The following is a 21,744-nucleotide window of genomic DNA, read 5'->3' on the forward strand; positions in this document are numbered from 1 at the left end:
CACAAAATTCAGAGCTAAAATTAAACTGGAATAAAATAAAAGACGTTTACAATCCCCTGTAATTCCTAATTAGAGCGCAGCTCTGGCGGAGGAGGAGGGGAAGGCACGGAGAGGAGGGTATGCCCCTCCTCCTCATTCATACCCTTCACTTCTCCTCTCCTCCTCTCCTGGTCCCCTCCCATTTAGCGGGAAAGTTTCGCTAAATTCCCCACTAAATTTAGCGGGCAATTTTTTTCCACTAAATCTGGCGGGGAATTCTTTCCGCTAATTTTAGCAAGGAATTTTTTTCCTCTAAAATTAAAGGGGAAATAATTCCGCTAAATTTAGCGCAAAAATTCACCCACAATGCAAAGTGCGGTGACGTCACTAGTGACGTCACACCTGACATCATGTGTGACGTCATTATGGGAAACTTCCCACAATGCAACGCGCGGCTACGCCGACGCCGACACCGCTCAAGCCGGAAACGAGCGCCTAAGAGGTGCGCTCTAAAATCGAGTGCAAACACTCAGCAGTCTATCATGCGCGTTAGAGAATCAAATTGCAAGTGTGTTTAATGTAAGATGTTTACTGAACAATGTGTTCATCCGCTAGAAGCAGCTTCCAAGATAAGATATTGTGACCCAAGCCTTGCCTGAGTACACTTTTAATTAGAGAATTTATTTATTTTAGCGCGTATACAAGAGGGCCGTCACATGAGTCCTATAAACAATTTATATATAAATATATTCACGTGTCTATATTATCGAATATCGCATTCGGAGTAACTACCAAAAATACAATTGACGGCTTAACCTGTGGGACTTTTTTCCCATTAATATCTCGCTTTCAGTTTTTCGACCACACTTGTTCTATAATGGAGTCCTGCGAACAAAGAATGGGCAAGACAGTTGAAGCGGTGAGTTGAAGTTTTGAACATTGATCACTAACATCTGAAATAGCCTCGAACTGATCGAAGGTTCAGTTGAGGTTACTCGACCGACAGCACCCATGTCGCGCCCATGTCGCGATTCTGTCCCAACAAGCCACTTTCCACGACCCTCAAATATAGTCAGTGAACCCCTTCTAGACTCATATGTTCTGCGTGAAATATGATCGAGTATATACAACCTCCTTTTATTTTTTACCTTTTTTTTAACACGGAGCAAAGAACAAGGTGAAATGATGTGAAGAAAGACCATCGCACGAATGAGCGTCAGCGCTCGGCTAGAACTCGTGTCCTCACTGATTTAACACGAGTCTCAGCCGAACGCTAATGCAGCACCCTTGTGCAAAAGTACAACAAATTAGTCAGGTGATTAGAAAGCGGGAGTTTAGTCTGCCAGAGTATGGCCACATTGTTACCCTATCTAGATGAGCAATGTAGCCGGTGCAGTACGACTGCCGTCCTGAGGTCTTTAACGTACATCACGTGGTAGTGATACGCGACCGCACGCCGGTGTGATGCTCATCCAGATCAAAACGGAAAAGGGTGAGAATTACACAGAATTAAAAAAAAAAAGAAAAAAAAGTTCAACGTTCGTGGTTGGACAGCGTAGGATCGGTCTCCCTTGTATTGTGCGGCGAGGCTGGTTCACGCTGTAGATGAGAAATTTAGCTTGTTCTGTACGTACTAGCCTTTAACATGCATCACTCAGTAGTGATAAAGCCAGGATCACCCGAGTTCAACTTGTGCCCAACGCTGGCCTCTGGTAAGTGACGTAGTAAAGGAGGAAGTAAACTCGAAATCACCATAATTTGTGTAGTCGAATGCTACGACAATGTGAAATGCGGGACATTTTAAAGATTTTGGTAATTCTTGCGGGACGCGGGACACGAGTCCTCAATGCGAGACAGTCCCACGAGTCGCGGGACGGGTTGTCACCCTAACGCACACACACACACACACACACACACATATATACACACACGCACACAAACACACACGCTCGCTCACCAATAGAAAAAAAAAGAATTTTGGTGGGCATTCCGCTCCATTTCCTTATCTTCGAACGAACGGGAGCGAAATGGACGAGCCATCCCAGCCATAATTTGTTCTTCACAGCGCATAAACATCTCGCAATAGCAACCACTCACTCGAGCACAGACAGAAAAACATACACGCAGCGCTGACTTCCAACTCTTTGTATTTGTCTTCGTTTTCGTCTACTTCGTATTAAAACAAAATGTGAAAATTGTTTTGTCATTTTTTTCTTCTGCTATTAAAAGGAATTTGTAAAATAGTCCGCGGTTATCATCTTAAGGTTAGATAAGCCAATTTTTTTGCCGATAAGGTGAGAGATGGGCTGCTCACACATTCATTGTCAAGCCTGGCATTATGCTTTGCTTCAATGATCACCCTTGTTAGCTGGTTGTTGCTTCGGTCAAGCACGGTACAGCAACGTAAATGTCCTGAAATGGCTCTTGAGATGTTATTCTGGTGTGCGCGAAGTCGATCATTCAGGCACCGTCCAGTCTGGCCGATGTAGCGTTTCCCACAGGAGAGAGGCATGGAGTACACGACATTTTCGGTGCACTGGACAAAGCTGGTTTTGTGCTTCTTAGTGCAGCTCTCTGATCGGCTCGAAGAAGCGTTCACTTTCTTGCACAAGCTGGAGAGCTTGTTCGGAGCTGAGAATATCACCTCAACATTGACTTTTTTCGTTACTTTTTTTCAGTCCGCGGGAGAAGTTGTGAATATAAGGCACAACAATGGGTCTCGTTGACCTCTCTTAATGGAGGTTGAGTGACCTCCCGTCCTTTTATATGTTTGAGGAGGTTTTCTGCAATTGACGTTAATAAGACACTGGGGTATCCTGCTGCTGTTAACCGAGAGATTTGCGCATCGAAGCTTGTTTTGATCAAATGTTCGCATGATTTGTTAAGAGAGTTTTTGATACATAGATTGCACGATGCCTCTTTTGACCAGTTTTGAGTGAGCGGGGTTGAAGTGAAGTAGCAGGTTTTTTCCCCGTTGCTCATATGACCAGCATACGTGATCACTCGATAAAAATAGTCTTATATCCAGGAATCTGATGGATTTCATGACCGGAAGCTCGTGGGTAAGCTCCAAGAGATTCATGCAGCCTTTGAATACAGATAGAACGGTGGCCAACGTCGTTGGAAACTTGCAAGTCTCCACTGCTACGAAGATCAAATAATCATCTACGTATCTAAATATTTTCGCTATCTTTGAGGTGTCCAAGCTTCTTTGCAATAATCTATCGTGGTAGGCAAGATAAAGGTCGCTGAGTATCGGGGCGATACACGACCCTATGCATACGCCCTTTTTTTTTTGCAGGTATGTTTTTCCTTCCCCCGTGGCAAAAGCGGTGCAATACAGGGAAATTAAGTCGATGAACTTGTCTTGGGCGATACCCGCAGCGTTCTGGAAGGCGATGGTACCAAAGGAGTCTATGCGCTCTTCAATGCACTGTAAAAGACGGTCTTGTGGCAGCGAGTAGTAGAGGTCTTTGATGTCGATTGAAAACGCGTTCAGGTTGTTGTCACCATTCTCTATTAAGAACCTTTTTACGTCGTTTGAGCTCCTAATTAAATAAGGATCGTCGATCGTGAGAAGGTTTAGCCTTTCTTGGAGGAATAATGCGACCGACTTCTGCCAGGTTCCTTTTTCCGAAACAATCACTTTGCGTGGGCAATCGGTTTTATGTGTTTTTGCACTGAAAAATGATTCCAGGCTTAAAAGTTTGCTGCGGTCTATGTAGGAGCAAAGCGTTTTTAGTTCCAGCGACTGACACAGTTTTTTTAGTTTCACTCTTGATCTTATTTAAAGAGATGTCGTTACGGTGTTGGAAAACGGGCTCAATGGCCGAAAGGGCTTTTGTTCCAAACATATCGAGGTGCATCAGCACACAGCCCCCATCTTTATCCGCTGGCATTAGAGACAAGCAGTGCTCTTTAAGGTAGGTCATCACCTTCTTGGTTGGTAGAGGTGAAGCCGGTGATTTTTGTCGCAAAAGTATGTCAACTCCTCCAGAGGTGACGCGATCAAATTCAGATTCTGGAGCTCGGTGGGACACTTGTCTGACCATGGAGAGTAGATCTGCTGCCGACTTTTTTGGTTGTACAGCGAACTCGGGACCAAGGCTGAAGACGCGCTCCACCATCTGTGGCAGGTGTATGTCTCCGATAGTATGCACAAGGTCACTCGGTGCCCGCACTTTTATTGGTGTTAAGTTACGGGGATGCCTTAAGGTGAGACGCCATAAGTGTTCTGTCAATCTATTTATTTGGTACGCGTACCCACGCCATGTGCGGCCACTGAAAGGAACACTGCAGAGGTGGGCGTAAAGGCTCGTCCTATAATGCCTGGTTTGTCTGTGCCACTCAGACTGAAGAATCTTGCATATTCTTCTGCCGTACGTGACTGGCAGAGGGGGCGAAGCCACCGAAAAGGCATTTGACTTCAGGCGGAACCATTTTAACTCGAATACAGGATCGATATGTCCACGCTTGGCAGACGCAAATGGCGACCCAGGTGACCAGGAAGCTTGGGCTCAGAGGAAGACATGGACTGGGGCCCGATGTACTAAAAATAAAGCTTGTTAACACCGCAGCTTGGGCTAGCTGGTTTTCCATAATTTGTACTTGACAGCGCATAAACGTCTCACAGTAGCAAGCACTTGCTCAGGCATAGTAAAAAAACATACACACAGCGCTGACTCACAACTCTTTGTATTTGTCTTCGCTTTCGTCTACATTATATTAAAACAAAGTGTGGAAATTGTTTTGCCGTTTTTTTTCTTCTTCTATTAAAACGAATTTGTAAAATAGTCCGCGGTTATCACCTTGAAGGCCGGCCCGCAAGCAGAGAGAAGGAACCCGACACTCACTTTCGTTCTCGCCACTCTGAAAGGAGGAAATCGCGTCTCGTTTTCTTCTCGGCATTTTTCGATTTTTTTTTTTTCTGCTGACAGCCTGATCTTTTTTTCTGGGGGGGGGGGGGGGCGGTGGGGGGGGAGGGGGCAAGTTTGGGGGGGGGGAATGAAAGCTTGAAGGATTTGAAAAGATTATCCTGAAGCCAGCCAGCACACCTGCGACACGGAGCTGAACCAATAGAGGAGCTGTTTTGAGCGAGCTGGGCACTTGCTCTTCTCAACGAGTTGGATTGGCTTTTTTTAGCGTTGGTTTCGAGAACGAATATTGCTGTTGTGAGAGCACAAATAACTTGTTCAGTTCAAATAAGTAGTCATTAAAGTATCACTTTTAATACAGATATCTGTTTGGCATCTTTCATTGTTTAGGCGAATTCATGGCGACGACAACGGGAAGTACGAGCGGCGTTTTTCGATATCTCAGGGATGGCGCTCCATAGACCTGTGGTTCGGAATCATTATGGTTCGTGGACCAGCAAAGGTGACGGAGGATCGCATCCGTGGTAGGTTCCTCCGTCATGTTTCGGTGTAGAACGTTTTGCTGTAGGGCATTTCGGTGCGGACTTTTCGGTGCACCGACATTTCAGTGTGCGGACTTTTTGTTGCAAAGACTTTTCGGTGCGGGACTTTTCGGTGCGCGAATATTTCGGTGTACGGACATTTTTTGATGCATGGACATTCGATGCTATGGTTCGCTCGCCGGTATCTCTCTTCTCTTTTCCAACGTACGCATTACACGCTTCACATCGTGTTGGCGCGTTGAGCCGATAAAGATGGTCTCCTCTATAAGGTTTTGACTTTATTATCCGTACTGCGTGTAGGAAAGGCCCCAAACAGCAAGAAGCTTGAAAAGTTGTTTGTGTATTCAGAACAATTTTTAATATCTTCAAATGCGCCCCCTCCGTGTAATCGTATAGCTCCGATTGATAATAATTTGTTAATAAATTGTTAATAACCTCACACGACGAAAACAATCAAGGCTTGTGCGGGTACGAAATAAGTGTAATCAAACCAAATATCGATTTGAATCAAGTAAACAAGCCGAATTTGGTGAATGCTAAATCTAGTTTATTTGCTATCAAATGTTTCCTCATTCTCGTACGAAAAAAACAGTGGTTGTGTATGATCTGTTGTCAACGTCTCGTTCAGTACCGTAATGATGTCGCCGGCCGTAAAAAACTGCCTTGCAATCGTGTTTCTACGGGGTGATACTTTTAACGACTAGACTTTTTTTTTCTGAAAAAGACGTCAGAGTTACGCAACTGCGGCTTGTGCCTTATCTGTAGTCATCAAAAACACCAAATCAATCATTTTTAAGGAGATGTAACGCACGGGAAGTAGTTCACGGCGTGGCTAAAAAACCTAATTTGGACGCGCATCGTGTTACCGCAATCTTTTCGGCCGCTGCGCTCCTCTTCCCTTCTACAGTGGCGTTGTCACGGCGATGCGCATGATTTATCACTTTGGCTTCATGGCGTTGGGCTGTGCCAACGCCATGAAGACGGAGGCCACATAAAATCAGAACTATATTTTCGCGCCCAAATTAGGAGGTTTTTTAGGACCCGTATACGCCGTTACATCTTTTAGGACCCCGTGTACGCCGTTACATCTTTTTAAGAATGGACGGTTGGGTGGCTTTCGATTATGGCCAACAAGTTTATAAATACACTATGCCGTTTTCTTTTCTAATTAAAAGATTATTTAGCGAATTTTAGGCAATCAGTCAGTTTGAGTTGCGTTCTTTCTTGAACCTAATCCTTGCTTGGCCGTATAGCTCACCTACACAAACCGCAATCGCGCTAACTTTCACCGGACAATTTGGTGGCTTTCGATTATGCCCAACAGCTTTCTAAAATAAAAAAAAGAACTATGTCATTTTCTTTTAAAATTAAAAAGTTAATTAAGAAATGTTAGGTAATCAGTCGGTTTTTGTTGCTTTCTTTCTTGAACCCAATCTTCGCCTGACAGTATAGCTCAAACCCACAAAACGTTAATTTGCATGTTTATATATATATATATATATATATATATATATATATATATATATATATATATATATATATATATACATATATATAGTAAAAAAAAACGCTGTATATGAAACAGAGAGCCAGTTCTTTTCCGATATAAATAAAGCGTGGGGCACGCGTCTTGCATGCATTTTTTTTTCGGCCTATAAAAACAAATCTTGGGACATTGGAAATTGAGTTTATGATGGGGCGGGCGCTTTATCATGGGATATTTCGTCATGTTTCATAAGGTTTATTACAGGTCAGATGAAAGTCACGCGAGCCATATCATGTTGCAGACAGCTAATTCGGGTGTTTCTCAAGGAGCTCTAGAACTTTCTGATTGACATTTCGGTTCTTAATACATTTAAAAAGCTGGGTAATTAGTCTTAGACATTTAATTCATTAGACATAGTTAAAAATACTGCAACTCTCGCAAGACGTTTTCAAACAACATAAAGTTGGTTTCATTGGCTTAAAGTGGCTGCGCTCTAATTTCGAGTTACAGAGATTTGTAAACGACTTTCATTTTTATGGTTGGTCTTTAAAGATTCGTGAAAAGCATTCGCAACCTTATCTGTCAAGCCGCGTCCGTGGACCGCGCGGCCTCCTCGGCAAGTTGTTCCCTCATCGAAGACGACAATGAATAAAATCTACGATCAAAATTTAAATTCCTGAATAAAGCTCAAGTTTAAAGTAATTTTAAGAGTGTTAATTGATTTTATTTATACCATATTCAAATTTCAACACTCGTCGCAGCATGAAAGGAAGCACTGCACTCTAGGCGCCAACGAGTGCCCAGTCAACGGTCCTACACTTTAACACGCATCACCACCCGACATGTTTGCAAAATAAATAATTTCCGGTACTTTTGGAAGAAAAACCGAAATTTGTACTGAACGTAATATTTTGTGGAGCCAAAAGTCGTGTAGCCGAGATCGGTAGTTCAGGAAACTTCAGGAAGACGAAGAACGACGGAAGCATTATTTCCCGGAGAAGAACTCTTTTGAGGTTAAATTCCGCATAAAATTGTATTTGCACAAATTGGGGTGGCACGATGCCGAACTTGCTTGATTACTTACCTTTTAGAGTCAACATAACCAGGCCTAATCTACAGATATTGGAGATTTTATTTTAACTGGCGTACAGCGCGAAAAACAAGTAGAGACATAAAGAACACAATAGAGCTCTGCATTTCTTTCTTTCTGTACTTGTGGGCAGTTAGCCCGCATGACTATATTCAAAAATTTCTAAATCGTTTAAGCCTCCCTGTTTTTGTAGTTTGTTTCATAGATTAATTAAGAATTGTGGCGAATCCCGGCTGGGTTCAGGTACAGATCTCGCACGTGATCAAGGAAACATTTCGGCATGATTTCTCGCTTGGCGATGACGTTGAGCTGGCCGCTGTTCTGCTTCTTTTCTAAGTAGGCCGGGCAACGCCAGGCGCCTAAGTTAGCCAAGCAGCCCCAAAACTTACGGTAGAACATTTTCCGAAATCCTGGTTTTTTTTGTAGATGGTCGCTGGCCTTCGCCCACCCTGACAGAGCCCCGAACAATTATGCAAGGGCTGCAGAGGCTATCTGGGCATCCCATTTCTTAATTTGCGAACAAATGGGAACAGAAGAGAATAAGAACTTCGTAATGCTGTCTCTTAATGAATGACATAATATGCTACTATTGCTAATTGCACTATTTTACGCGAAGAAAATTGTGATTTAGCGGTTCGATCTTCGTGTTTCCCGCTCTCTTTGCTCATACGCAAGATATTTGTCGGCTGTCGAGTTTCCAGTTACATTTGTTGACAAAGACTGAATGCACGTCTGGCCACGAATAATTTTTTCCAAAGGCTGAAGATACAATAAATTTACCATAAACCGTTTAACTTTTTATGGAGGTTTGTTTTTTACTCTTCTTAGTTGCTTCAACGAGGCGGATGTCACTCTAGAAAAAACCTGTAGTACGAACCTAATATGCGCCAGAAATGATCAGACTGTGTTCATTTCGATACATCCCTGCAGGGGGCACCTGTGAAAGCAGGTGTTTGGAGAGTGGCGTCTCCACGGACCCCGAGACATGCGGGTTCGTCCGCATGTCTCGTTTTCTTGATGTCAAAGTGTCGGTTAGCCCTCACCGCACGCTCAACACCAACCGTGGGGTCCTCTCCGAGGACGACTTCTTGCACACTAGTGAGGAAGAACTCCTCGAGGGATTCCAAGGTGTAGATGTTGTTGCCGTTAAGCGTATTATATTCCGGAAAAAATGTGAGGAAATCCCTTCCAAAAACGTCATTCTCACATTTGAATGACACACACTGCCAGAAACCATCAAGGCAGGATACCTTAATTGCCGCATCCGCCCCTATGTCCCTAACCCCCAGCGGTGCTTCCGTTGCCAGCGCTTTGGCCAGGGATCGCGCAGCTGTCGAGGGAGGGAGACGTGCGCAATGTGTGGCAGGCACCACCATCTAGCCGACATCTGTGAAGATGCCATTTCCTGCGCCAACTGTAAGGGTCCTCACCCTGCCTACTCTCGCTCTTGCCTCCTGTGGCGACAAGAGAAAGAAATCCTTACCCTGTGAGCCAAAGAAAACATATCGTATCCAGAGGCAAAACAAAGATTCTCCTTTTTTTCGAAAGATACGTACTCCGACGTGGTGCGCAGGGTCCCTTCACCGCGAACGGAATCGAAGGCCACCCAGGTCTCGCCTGAAGCCCTGGCAGCAACCCTTCGGCTCCCCCCCCCCCCCCCCCCCACACACACAGGGGCAGCAGCTCCCCCCACCTTCTGGAGGGAGCACACTAGCTGCCCTCAAGTCTAAGGACAAGCAGGCAACGCCATTGCCTGTCCTTACTTCGACGCCTTCCCCCGGTGAGAGGGAGCGACACTCTCGCCCCATCTCGCTAAAGAGGGCCTCCTCCAAAGAGCGGCACAACTCGTGCTGCTCTCCCAGTACCCAAGGGGCCGGAGCAGGCAGAGTTGAAAGACGCTCTGCCCAGCACCTCCGCTGCCTCTTCGGCTGGTCGCGGCCGGGACCTGGCTCCCCGTGATCCAAGTCGGAAGAAAACGCTGACTAACACCAGCGACACGACTCAAGAGGCAGACTTGTCCATGGAGTTGGACGATTCGGCTGCTCCTGCTTCTGACCCGGATAGCATGGAGTGGCAGACGCAGACCCGCGCAGGGAAGAACAAAAAAACGGTTACTGCGCCGAAGTAATTCAAGTGGTCTCTCTCCCGAGTTTTAATCTTTTTACTACCGAGTTTTCTTGATTTACATTTTCCTATATAAACAAATTTTATAAATGGCAAAAGTAAATTTTATGCAATGAAATTGTCGCGGCCTTTTAAGAAATATTGATGATGTAAATCATTTCATGGATGAGCTTCGGCCGATAGCTCTTACTCTTCAGGAAACTCATCTACGGGATCGCTCTCCTCATATTTTAAGACGTCGCCGGGTCTTTAGGAAAGACCGTCTTAGTGATACTTCCTCTGGTGGCGTCGTAGTGGTTGTACAAGGTAGGGTCGCCTGCTCTGAGGTCCCGCTCTGCACACCACCTGAAGCCGTGGCAGTGCGCCTTCTTTTAGACCGCCTCATAACTGTAGTATCACTTTATTTACCACCTAACACTCCATTACATCTTTGTGAATTGCAGGGCCTTGTAGGTCAGCTCCCAGAACCCTTTATGATTCTAGGCGATTTTAACGCCCATCACCCCCTATGGGGTAGTATTCGTCAAGACTTTCCTGGAGGTGTAGTTGAACGTTTTTTATTGGCATCTGGGCTATGCCTTTTTAATGGGAGAGAGCCAAAATTTTTCAGTGCAGCTCACACCACATTTACATTCATAGATCTGTCGATTTCATCCCCCTCATTGTTTTCTTGCTTTACATGGAATGTTCTCAACAACCCTTTTGGCAGTGATCACTTTTCGATTTTTTTAGAGAGCGTTGTTCAGCTGCCCTCACTTTTGAAATGTATCCCTAGGTGGAAGTTAGATAAAGCTGACTGGTCACTTTTTGGGTTATATTCCGCCTTGGACCCTTCTTTGCTTTCTTCTATGTCACCCGAAGATGCTACACTTTATACTACTGAGCAGATACTAAATGCTGCTGAGGTATCTATTCCACGAACCTCTGGTAATGTGCCAGAAAAAATGCAAACCATGGTGGAACAAGGAGTGTGCCACAACCTTAGCGGATTAAAACAGGGCTTGGGGCAAACTTCGCAGATATCCCACATCATGTAATCTCGCAGAGTTCAGGCAGCGGAAAGCTAAAGCCCGTTGGACCAGGAAGCAGTCAAAATGGAAATCCTGGATGAAGTATGTTTCTTCTATAAATAGTTTTGTGCCAGCCAAGGAGGTTTGGGATAGATACATGAAAATAAATGGAGACTATAGGTGCTTTGCAATTCCTACTTTTGATGCCTCTTCTTCATCTTTAGTTGACATCTGCAACATCCTTGGTGAACATTTTTATAACGCATCCAGCTCGGCAAACTACAGTGATTCGTTCAGTAGATTTAAATCTCGTGCAGAGCGACAAAACATCTCCATGTCTGGAGGAGACTCTGAGCCTTATAACCAGCCTTTTACGCAGTGTGAACTTAAAATGGCACTAGACATAACGAGGGTTTCTGGCCCAACGCAGTTCATTATGAAATGCCTTTCTCCTGAGTCCTGAAAAGTCTCCTCTCGATCTTCAATTTATTGTGGGAAAAAGCCTGCTTTCTCCATGCCTGGAAGCATGCACATGTCATCCCGCTCCTGAAGCCACAAAAAGACACTTCACTACCATCAAGTTACCGTCCCATTGCTCTGACGAGCTGTTTTGGGAAAACATTTGAAAGGCTTATAAACAGGCGGTTAGTATACATATTAGAAAGGCAAAAGGTCCCTGACAAAAATCACTGCGGGTTTCGCCGAGGTCGATCCACTCTCGATGATTTGGTTCGCCTGGAAACCGTTATACACGAAGCGTTTGTGAACAGGCAGCACTGTGTTGCAGTGTTCTTTTATTTGGACAAGGCGCATGATACCATTTGGAGACATGGTATCCTGAAAGACCTGTAGGCTTGCAATATTAGTGGCAGGATGTTGCAATGCATTAACAACTTTCTAACAAACAGAACCTTTCAAGTCTGGCTTGGCAGCATTCTGTCTAAACCTTTTGTTCAAGGAAACGGAGTCCCACAGGGAGGCATTTTGAGCGTCACTTTGTTTGTTCTGAAAATGAATTCTCTCGCACGAATGCTACCTCCGTCTATTTCCTACTCTCTTTATGCTGACGATATACAGATCTCCTCATCTTCTTGCAATCTTTCTAGTTGTGAGCGGCAGTTACAACTGGCTATAAACAAACTTTGTAAGTGCGCAGACGAAAAGGGTTTCAAGTTTTCTGTTGCAAAGACAGTCTGTGTGCCTTTTTCCCTACGTCGCGGGCTCTCCTTAGACCCAGTTTTGGAACTAAACGGTACTCTGATTCCTGTTAGGAAGGAGCACAGGTTTCTTGGTGTCATATATGACAAAAAACTTACCTTCATTCTCCACTTGAGATTTCCCAAAGAAATTTGCCTTCGTTCCACAAACCTTCTGAAAGTTTTGGCTCATAAATCATGAAGGTCGGATCGGAAATGTCTGTTGCATTTGTACACTGCGCTTGTGCGATCTCGTCTTGATTATGGCGCCGTGGTGTACGGATCAGCTCGCCCATCTGCTCTCAAGATGTTGGATCCTGTACATCATCTTGGCTTGCGTTTGGCAGCAGGTGCTTTTTGGACATCGCCTGTACTTAGTTTGTATGCGAAATCAAGTGAGATGTCGCTGTATAAAAGACGTCAATGCCTCAGAGGCTCAGCCTAACCTACGCGTCTAGGGTCCTAGCAAACCCTGATCACCCAACGTATCATTCTGTACAAAGGTCTCAATTCTACCGTTTCTTTGAAAATGAGCCAAGCATTGTCAGACCCTTAAGTTTTTGTATAGAGCAATTTTGTTCTTCACTTCAACTTCGTCTGGATAAACTTAACCTAATTCAGAACACAGTTTGCGTGGCGCCCTGGAATGTGGTGCGTGTTTTTTTGTGACTGGACTTTCACTAAGTTTAATAAGAATAGCATATCCGCTCTTGTGATTCAGCAGGAATTCCTTGACCTCGAAGAGAAATACAAAAAGTATGCTCACTTTTACACGGACGGTGCCAAGACTTCATCGTTTGTCAGGTGTGCCGTGCATTCAGGTCGTTTTGGAAAAGTTAAACGTCTAGAGGAATTTGCGAGTATATTTACTCCTGAAATCTATGCTGTGTCTTTTGCATTCAATTATATTCTGAAGACTAAAACTAGACGAGCCGTAATATTTGTGGACTCTTAAAATGCCATTACTGCAATATGCTCTCTAAAAGCCACTAAGAATATGCTTGTGGAACAGGTGCGAAGTACACTTAACGGAGCTTTACGTAAAGGTCACAATATAAAATTCTGCTGGGTTCCGAGTCATGTGGGAATAAAGGGTAATGAGGAGGCAGACAGGCTCGCTGCATCTTCAGGTAACTGCTCTCAATATTAAGCTAGCTTGCCTTATCGGGATAGCAAGTCATTAATTAAGTCGTCACTTGCTCTTCTATGGAAGACAGAGTGAGCCATGGAGTCTAATAACAAGCTCCATGTAAGCAAACCAGTCCTTGGGTCTTGGGAGAGCTCCTCACTTAGGAACCGGTTTCACGAAGTTGTATTGTGCCGCGGCTTCCAATTGGGCACTCCTTCCTTACACACGGATATCTCCTTTATGGGGTGGATCCACCAGTTTGTGAGCACTGTGGAGACAATCTTACTGTTCTCCATATTTTCTGGCTCTGCCCGGAATTTAACACTGAACGACGTGCTCATTTTTCAGAATTTTTTAGATATTGTGTTCCATTTCATCCCGCTCTTTTGCTGGGAAAGCACCCTCTCGTTCCTCTTGATCGAGTTTTATCATTTATTACTAGTACTAGCCTTATACACCAGATCTAGTCCCAGTTGTTTTCAGGATCGTCTTTTTTTAATGAGGTAACCATAGGAGTTTCATCAGTTAATTTAATCTGGCGCAGTATGGTCTCCGTTGCTGTTGCGCCATAAAACCCGCAAACAACATCATCATTTCGATACATGACTATATATTGTCAAAAAGCAACTAATTTTACATGCTGCGCCCTTTGACTGCAATATTTTCGACTGGTATATACTCATGATAATTACTTTGAACAAAAAAAACGATAGTGCTACAATCGCTCTTCAGTGTGCCGTTGTTCGAACGACCTATGTTCAACTCTCTGGGTAGAGCTCAAAGTTCAGATGAAAATACCCGCCTTTTTTTCTTCTGCTGTGATGTTCAAATTCCATTCACACGAGATAAATATGCGGTGTTGCGTATGTGGCTGCATGCGGAAGTATGTGGGTGTGTTTTAGAACTGCGGAAAAAACAGTAAAAAAAGAAAAGGAGAAAAGTAAGCAAGCCGCGAGCTTTTCGACCCTAAATGGACCTTACAGGTCCATTTAGGGTGAAACGCCTTTGGTAGTCTTCTGAGCTCATATCCAGCCTGCCGAACTAATCCCTGATGTTTGGGATTGAGCGGAGAACCTTGAAGGGTAACAAAGATTTTGTCGGGGGGCTGGTAGGCCCATTAGCACTCCTGGGAGAAGGCCGTAAAAAGCAAGGAAAAAAGGGGAGGAGCAAAAAAGGAAAGAGGGGAAAATCTTCTGCCACGCTGAAGAAATTTTGAGCGCCCGCCTTAAGGTTGTGACTTGTGAGTCAGCGTTGTGTGTCTGTCTTGAATGAGTGCTTGCTATTGTGAGACGTTTATGCGCTGTGAAGTACAAATTATGGAAAACCGACTAGCCCAAGCAGCGGTGTTAACCCATCCCAGCCAATGCCGTACTACTCCAGTTGGGCGGAACGACACGCGGAGACTCCGAGCCACATGCCACTCTCCCAGCGCTGGGCTGGCTGGGACGCTTCCAGCATCCACTAAGGTCCATTTAGGGTGAAACAGTGTAAAGCAGCATCCAGATCCAGACTTCCAGCCTCCAGGCTGCTCCCGGGCTCCACACTGTCCAGACATGTCAAGGGAACAAACCCGCTTCTCTCGGGCGAGGCGAGAAGGGGAGAAAGCAATGGTGCGGCGGGAAATAGAAAGAAGGATGACGCGTATGGGGGGGCGTGGGGAAATGCGGGAAGGGCCTTCTACTAGAAGTAAGGCGCCGTTTGTGCCTAGGCATAAAGGCGTAAAGAAAAAACAATGATGTTTGTGGTGGATCTCTGGACAGAGATTGGAGCAGCCTGTTGCTATGCATCGCAGCAAGATGAAAAATACTTCGCTTGAAATTGAAACTTAACAAAACAAACTTTTTTCGTTTTCTTTTTTTTTTTTTTTTTTTTTAGTAGCGAAGCAAGAAAGTAAAAAAAAATGAGCATTCATAGGTGGGAAACGGTAATGTAGGCTCAAACACCGAAATGGATATCTATAACCGCTATAATACCACTCTTAAAACACTTCTTAACTCATGATTCGTGCTCATATATAGAAAAGGTAGAATAGGGACCGAAGGAACAAAATAGGCATTTGCCTAAAGATCCGGCCCCACAATTGTGTGGCTAGCCCCTCGTTAGGGGCTGGCCACACAATTCGCAGCATTAGTTTATGAGCAAAGAAGCCATTGTGCAGGCTCATGCGCCATTAGGGCAGAAATTATTTGCCAAAAACGAGCAGAGATTCGGGGATTCGCAGTATCTGTTCTGAAAATCGCGCATAAATCGGTTAAAAACCGAGTCACTCTCAATGCTAACCGCTATAATCGCGAATATCTTCTTTTTTTTTATTTCCAGTTTTTTTGTCGATTCAGGGAGCTGTGACTATTAATAATCGCTTCTTTTTAGATGATCTTGAGGTGCGCTATGCCAGAAGGATTTCAACAATGGGTGAGAACTTCCTCCCTAACGTTACGAAGAATATTATTCCAGCAAATAAAAATAATTTAAGAAACGTCGTTGGAAATGAAGAAATAGCCCTTCCCGGATTGGTTTATTGGCCGCGGCGCGTGACGTGGCGTGAGTGTAACATGATTATCAGCGAGCTCATTTTTTGGAATGAGCTCAGCGTCTCACGTTTTCTTTTAATATTAATCTGCTCGCGCATCCAAGGCGAAACATGTGTTTCGTCGTCAGAAGTCAAAATACGAAAGGAGCTGTTATATGTAAGAAAACACATTTCTGCTTTGTGCTTTTTACTGGAGGATTTCAGCTGTGAAGGGCTAGCCACGCCAAGACTACACGAGCAAGGAAAGTCCCGCTCAGAGGAAACACCGCCTGTAGTCAGTGACGGACGACATTCGTTAACGGGCAAAGGGTCCAGTATACGCTCCGCCTTCGACGCGAGTTTTATGCCTTTGGTAACACTTTGACGAGCTCGCAGTCAAAAGGCAGTGGCATAGCCTCCTCTATATTCACAAAGTCTGGCAGTTCGACGACGGAGCCATAGAGTGCCCGGTCGCAGACTTGGAGCGCGAGGATCTGGTAACAGAGAGCATTAAAGAGCCATTTCTCGGAGAACCTGGACGTGAGCGCACAGCCTTTGCAACGGTGGGGACCCGAAACACACTTGTTCGCTCGGGATAAGTGTGTTTCGGCGTTTCGCCGCAGCGGGTAACCAGTCTTGTATCTCTCCTTTTATCCGTTGCCTGCCGCTCCACCTTATCCACTTAGGCGGCCGCTTCTCGTGGCGATCTGCCAGGCTTTGTAATTATATAGGAGGGCTATAGCGGAGGAGGCTATAGCGGGCTAAGTTGGTCTGCTTTTCGCGCAGGGGTTGCGGTGACGTCCGAAAGCCGAGCTCTGAATAGCCCTGATTGTAAGGATACTGGGTAGACTTCAAGGCAGCTAGCCATCCGGTCTACCCCGTATCATTTCAGTCAGAGCCCATTGGAGATCGGCGTTCAGATGTCACCGCGACAGCTGCGAAAGAAGCAACGAACTTGCTCTCCGCATTTGGTTGTTGGGCTCTTTTTCGTGTACCTGGCCTCCAGCAAGCGCACGTTTCTTTCCCCCTTGCTTTTGCTGGGCCTGCAGGCTTGAGGGTCATCGGGTGCCGAAGCGTCATCGAAGGAAGGAAGCTCGCGCTCGAGGAGGGGCAACTGAGACTCTCTTGACTTTCTCGTCACGTCAGTGATTGTAAAATAATTGAGTAGAAGCTCCGACTCTAGCATGCGCCGGTTGCTTTTCGTCGGGATTCGGCTGCGCGTCCAACAAAGTTGTTTCAAAGGCAAAAAGCTCGTACGGGAGTGACGAAAATAATCCCTCGAGAAGGAGAACAAAAGGAACAAAGGACAAACACAAATCTCCAAACACAGCTATGTGACTGGTGCGAGACCGAAAGAATCCGGCTGGTCCGGGTATGAAACCCGTGACCTCTCCATTTCCAGTGAAGCGCTCTACCAACTCAGCTGACCAGGGGTTAGACGTCAGTAGAGCAAACAGGTTTTATCAGCTGCCACCAGTCTAACACCAACAAGGGTAAAGGGCTTGTATCTTAAGGTTATGATTTTAATGCAATTAAATGCAAAGGTGCAAGCGAGCTGGACAAGAATGACGAAAACAATCCATGGAGAAGGAGAACAAAAGGAACAAAGGACAAACACAAATCTCCAAACACAGCTATGTGACTGGTGCGAGACCGAAAGAATCCGGCTGGTCCGGGTATGAAACCCGTGACCTCTCCATTTCCAGTGAAGCGCTCTACCAACTCAGCTGACCAGGGGTTAGACGTCAGTAGAGCAAACAGGTTTTATCAGCTGCCACCAGTCTAACACCAACAAGGGTAAAGGGCTTGTATCTTAAGGTTATGATTTTAATGCAATTAAATGCAAAGGTGCAAGCGAGCTGGACAAGAATGACGAAAATAATCCCTCGAGAAGGAGAACAAAAGGAACAAAGGACAAACACAAGCCTCCAAACACAGCTATATGACTGGTGCGAGACCGAAAGAATCCGGCTGGTCCGGGTATGAAACCCGTGACCTCTCCATTTCCAGTGAAGCGCTCTACCAACTCAGCTGACCAGGGGTTAGACGTCAGTAGAGCAAACAGGTTTTATCAGCTGCCACCAGTCTAACACCAACAAGGGTAAAGGGCATGTATCTTAAGGTTATGATTTTAATGCAATTAAATGCAAAGGTGCAAGCGAGCTGGACAAGAATGACGAAAACAATCTATGGAGAAGGAGAACAAAAGGAACAAAGGACAAACACAAATCTCCAAACACAGCTATGTGACTGGTGCGAGACCGAAAGAATCCGGCTGGTCCGGGTATGAAACCCGTGACCTCTCCATTTCCAGTGAAGCGCTCTACCAACTCAGCTGACCAGGGGTTAGACGTCAGTAGAGCAAACAGGTTTTATCAGCTGCCACCAGTCTAACACCAACAAGGGTAAAGGGCTTGTATCTTAAGGTTATGATTTTAATGCAATTAAATGCAAAGGTGCAAGCGAGCTGGACAAGAATGACGAAAACAATCCATGGAGAAGGAGAACAAAAGGAACAAAGGACAAACACAAATCTCCAAACACAGCTATGTGACTGGTGCGAGACCGAAAGAATCCGGCTGGTCCGGGTATGAAACCCGTGACCTCTCCATTTCCAGTGAAGCGCTCTACCAACTCAGCTGACCAGGGGTTAGACGTCAGTAGAGCAAACAGGTTTTATCAGCTGCCACCAGTCTAACACCAACAAGGGTAAAGGGCTTGTATCTTAAGGTTATGATTTTAATGCAATTAAATGCAAAGGTGCAAGCGAGCTGGACAAGAATGACGAAAACAATCCATGGAGAAGGAGAACAAAAGGAACAAAGGACAAACACAAATCTCCAAACACAGCTATGTGACTGGTGCGAGACCGAAAGAATCCGGCTGGTCCGGGTATGAAACCCGTGACCTCTCCATTTCCAGTGAAGCGCTCTACCAACTCAGCTGACCAGGGGTTAGACGTCAGTAGAGCAAACAGGTTTTATCAGCTGCCACCAGTCTAACACCAACAAGGGTAAAGAGCTTGTATCTTAAGGTTATGATTTTAATGCAATTAAATGCAAAGGTGCAAGCGAGCTGGACAAGAATGACGAAAACAATCCATGGAGAAGGAGAACAAAAGGAACAAAGGACAAACACAAATCTCCAAACACAGCTATGTGACTGGTGCGAGACCGAAAGAATCCGGCTGGTCCGGGTATGAAACCCGTGACCTCTCCATTTCCAGTGAAGCGCTCTACCAACTCAGCTGACCAGGGGTTAGACGTCAGTAGAGCAAACAGGTTTTATCTGCTGCCACCAGTCTAACACCAACAAGGGTAAAGGGCTTGTATCTTAAGGTTATGATTTTAATGCAATTAAATGCAAAGGTGCAAGCGAGCTGGACAAGAATGACGAAAATAATCCCTCGAGAAGGAGAACAAAAGGAACAAAGGACAAACACAAGCCTCCAAACACAGCTATGTGACTGGTGCGAGACCGAAAGAATCCGGCTGGTCCGGGTATGAAACCCGTGACCTCTCCATTTCCAGTGAAGCGCTCTACCAACTCAGCTGACCAGGGGTTAGACGTCAGTAGAGCAAACAGGTTTTATCAGCTGCCACCAGTCTAACACCAACAAGGGTAAAGGGCTTGTATCTTAAGGTTATGATTTTAATGCAATTAAATGCAAAGGTGCAAGCGAGCTGGACAAGAATGACGAAAACAATCCATGGAGAAGGAGAACAAAAGGAACAAAGGACAAACACAAATCTCCAAACACAGCTATGTGACTGGTGCGAGACCGAAAGAATCCGGCTGGTCCGGGTATGAAACCCGTGACCTCTCCATTTCCAGTGAAGCGCTCTACCAACTCAGCTGACCAGGGGTTAGACGTCAGTAGAGCAAACAGGTTTTATCAGCTGCCACCAGTCTAACACCAACAAGGGTAAAGGGCTTGTATCTTAAGGTTATGATTTTAATGCAATTAAATGCAAAGGTGCAAGCGAGCTGGACAAGAATGACGAAAACAATCCATGGAGAAGGAGAACAAAAGGAACAAAGGACAAACACAAATCTCCAAACACAGCTATGTGACTGGTGCGAGACCGAAAGAATCCGGCTGGTCCGGGTATGAAACCCGTGACCTCTCCATTTCCAGTGAAGCGCTCTACCAACTCAGCTGACCAGGGGTTAGACGTCAGTAGAGCAAACAGGTTTTATCAGCTGCCACCAGTCTAACACCAACAAGGGTAAAGGGCTTGTATCTTAAGGTTATGATTTTAATGCAATTAAATGCAAAGGTGCAAGCGAGCTGGACAAGAATGACGAAAATAATCCCTCGAGAAGGAGAACAAAAGGAACAAAGGACAAACACAAGCCTCCAAACACAGCTATGTGACTGGTGCGAGACCGAAAGAATCCGGCTGGTCCGGGTATGAAACCCGTGACCTCTCCATTTCCAGTGAAGCGCTCTACCAACTCAGCTGACCAGGGGTTAGACGTCAGTAGAGCAAACAGGTTTTATCAGCTGCCACCAGTCTAACACCAACAAGGGTAAAGGGCTTGTATCTTAAGGTTATGATTTTAATGCAATTAAATGCAAAGGTGCAAGCGAGCTGGACAAGAAGGACGAAAACAATCCATGGAGAAGGAGAACAAAATGAACAAAGGACAAACACAAATCTCCAAACACAGCTATGTGACTGGTGCGAGACCGAAAGAATCCGGCTGGTCCGGGTATGAAACCCGTGACCTCTCCATTTCCAGTGAAGCGCTCTACCAACTCAGCTGACCAGGGGTTAGACGTCAGTAGAGCAAACAGGTTTTATCAGCTGCCACCAGTCTAACACCAACAAGGGTAAAGGGCTTGTATCTTAAGGTTATGATTTTAATGCAATTAAATGCAAAGGTGCAAGCGAGCTGGACAAGAATGACGAAAACAATCCATGGAGAAGGAGAACAAAAGGAACAAAGGACAAACACAAATCTCCAAACACAGCTATGTGACTGGTGCGAGACCGAAAGAATCCGGCTGGTCCGGGTATGAAACCCGTGACCTCTCCATTTCCAGTGAAGCGCTCTACCAACTCAGCTGACCAGGGGTTAGACGTCAGTAGAGCAAACAGGTTTTATCAGCTGCCACCAGTCTAACACCAACAAGGGTAAAGGGCTTGTATCTTAAGGTTATGATTTTAATGCAATTAAATGCAAAGGTGCAAGCGAGCTGGACAAGAATGACGAAAACAATCCATGGAGAAGGAGAACAAAAGGAACAAAGGACAAACACAAATCTCCAAACACAACTATGTGACTGGTGCGAGACCGAAAGAATCCGGCTGGTCCGGGTATGAAACCCGTGACCTCTCCATTTCCAGTGAAGCGCTCTACCAACTCAGCTGACCAGGGGTTAGACGTCAGTAGAGCAAACAGGTTTTATCAGCTGCCACCAGTCTAACACCAACAAGGGTAAAGGGCTTGTATCTTAAGGTTATGATTTTAATGCAATTAAATGCAAAGGTGCAAGCGAGCTGGACAAGAATGACGAAAACAATCCATGGAGAAGGAGAACAAAAGGAACAAAGGACAAACACAAATCTCCAAACACAGCTATGTGACTGGTGCGAAACCGAAAGAATCCGGCTGGTCCGGGTATGAAACCCGTGACCTCTCCATTTCCAGTGAAGCGCTCTACCAACTCAGCTGACCAGGGGTTAGACGTCAGTAGAGCAAACAGGTTTTATCAGCTGCCACCAGTCTAAAACCAACAAGGGTAAAGGGCTTGTATCTTAAGGTTATGATTTTAATGCAATTAAATGCAAAGGTGCA

The sequence above is a fragment of the Ixodes scapularis genome, unplaced genomic scaffold (assembly GCF_016920785.2).
Source record: "Ixodes scapularis isolate PalLabHiFi unplaced genomic scaffold, ASM1692078v2 PGA_scaffold3__209_contigs__length_174095766, whole genome shotgun sequence".
Lineage (NCBI taxonomy): Eukaryota > Metazoa > Arthropoda > Arachnida > Ixodida > Ixodidae > Ixodes > Ixodes scapularis.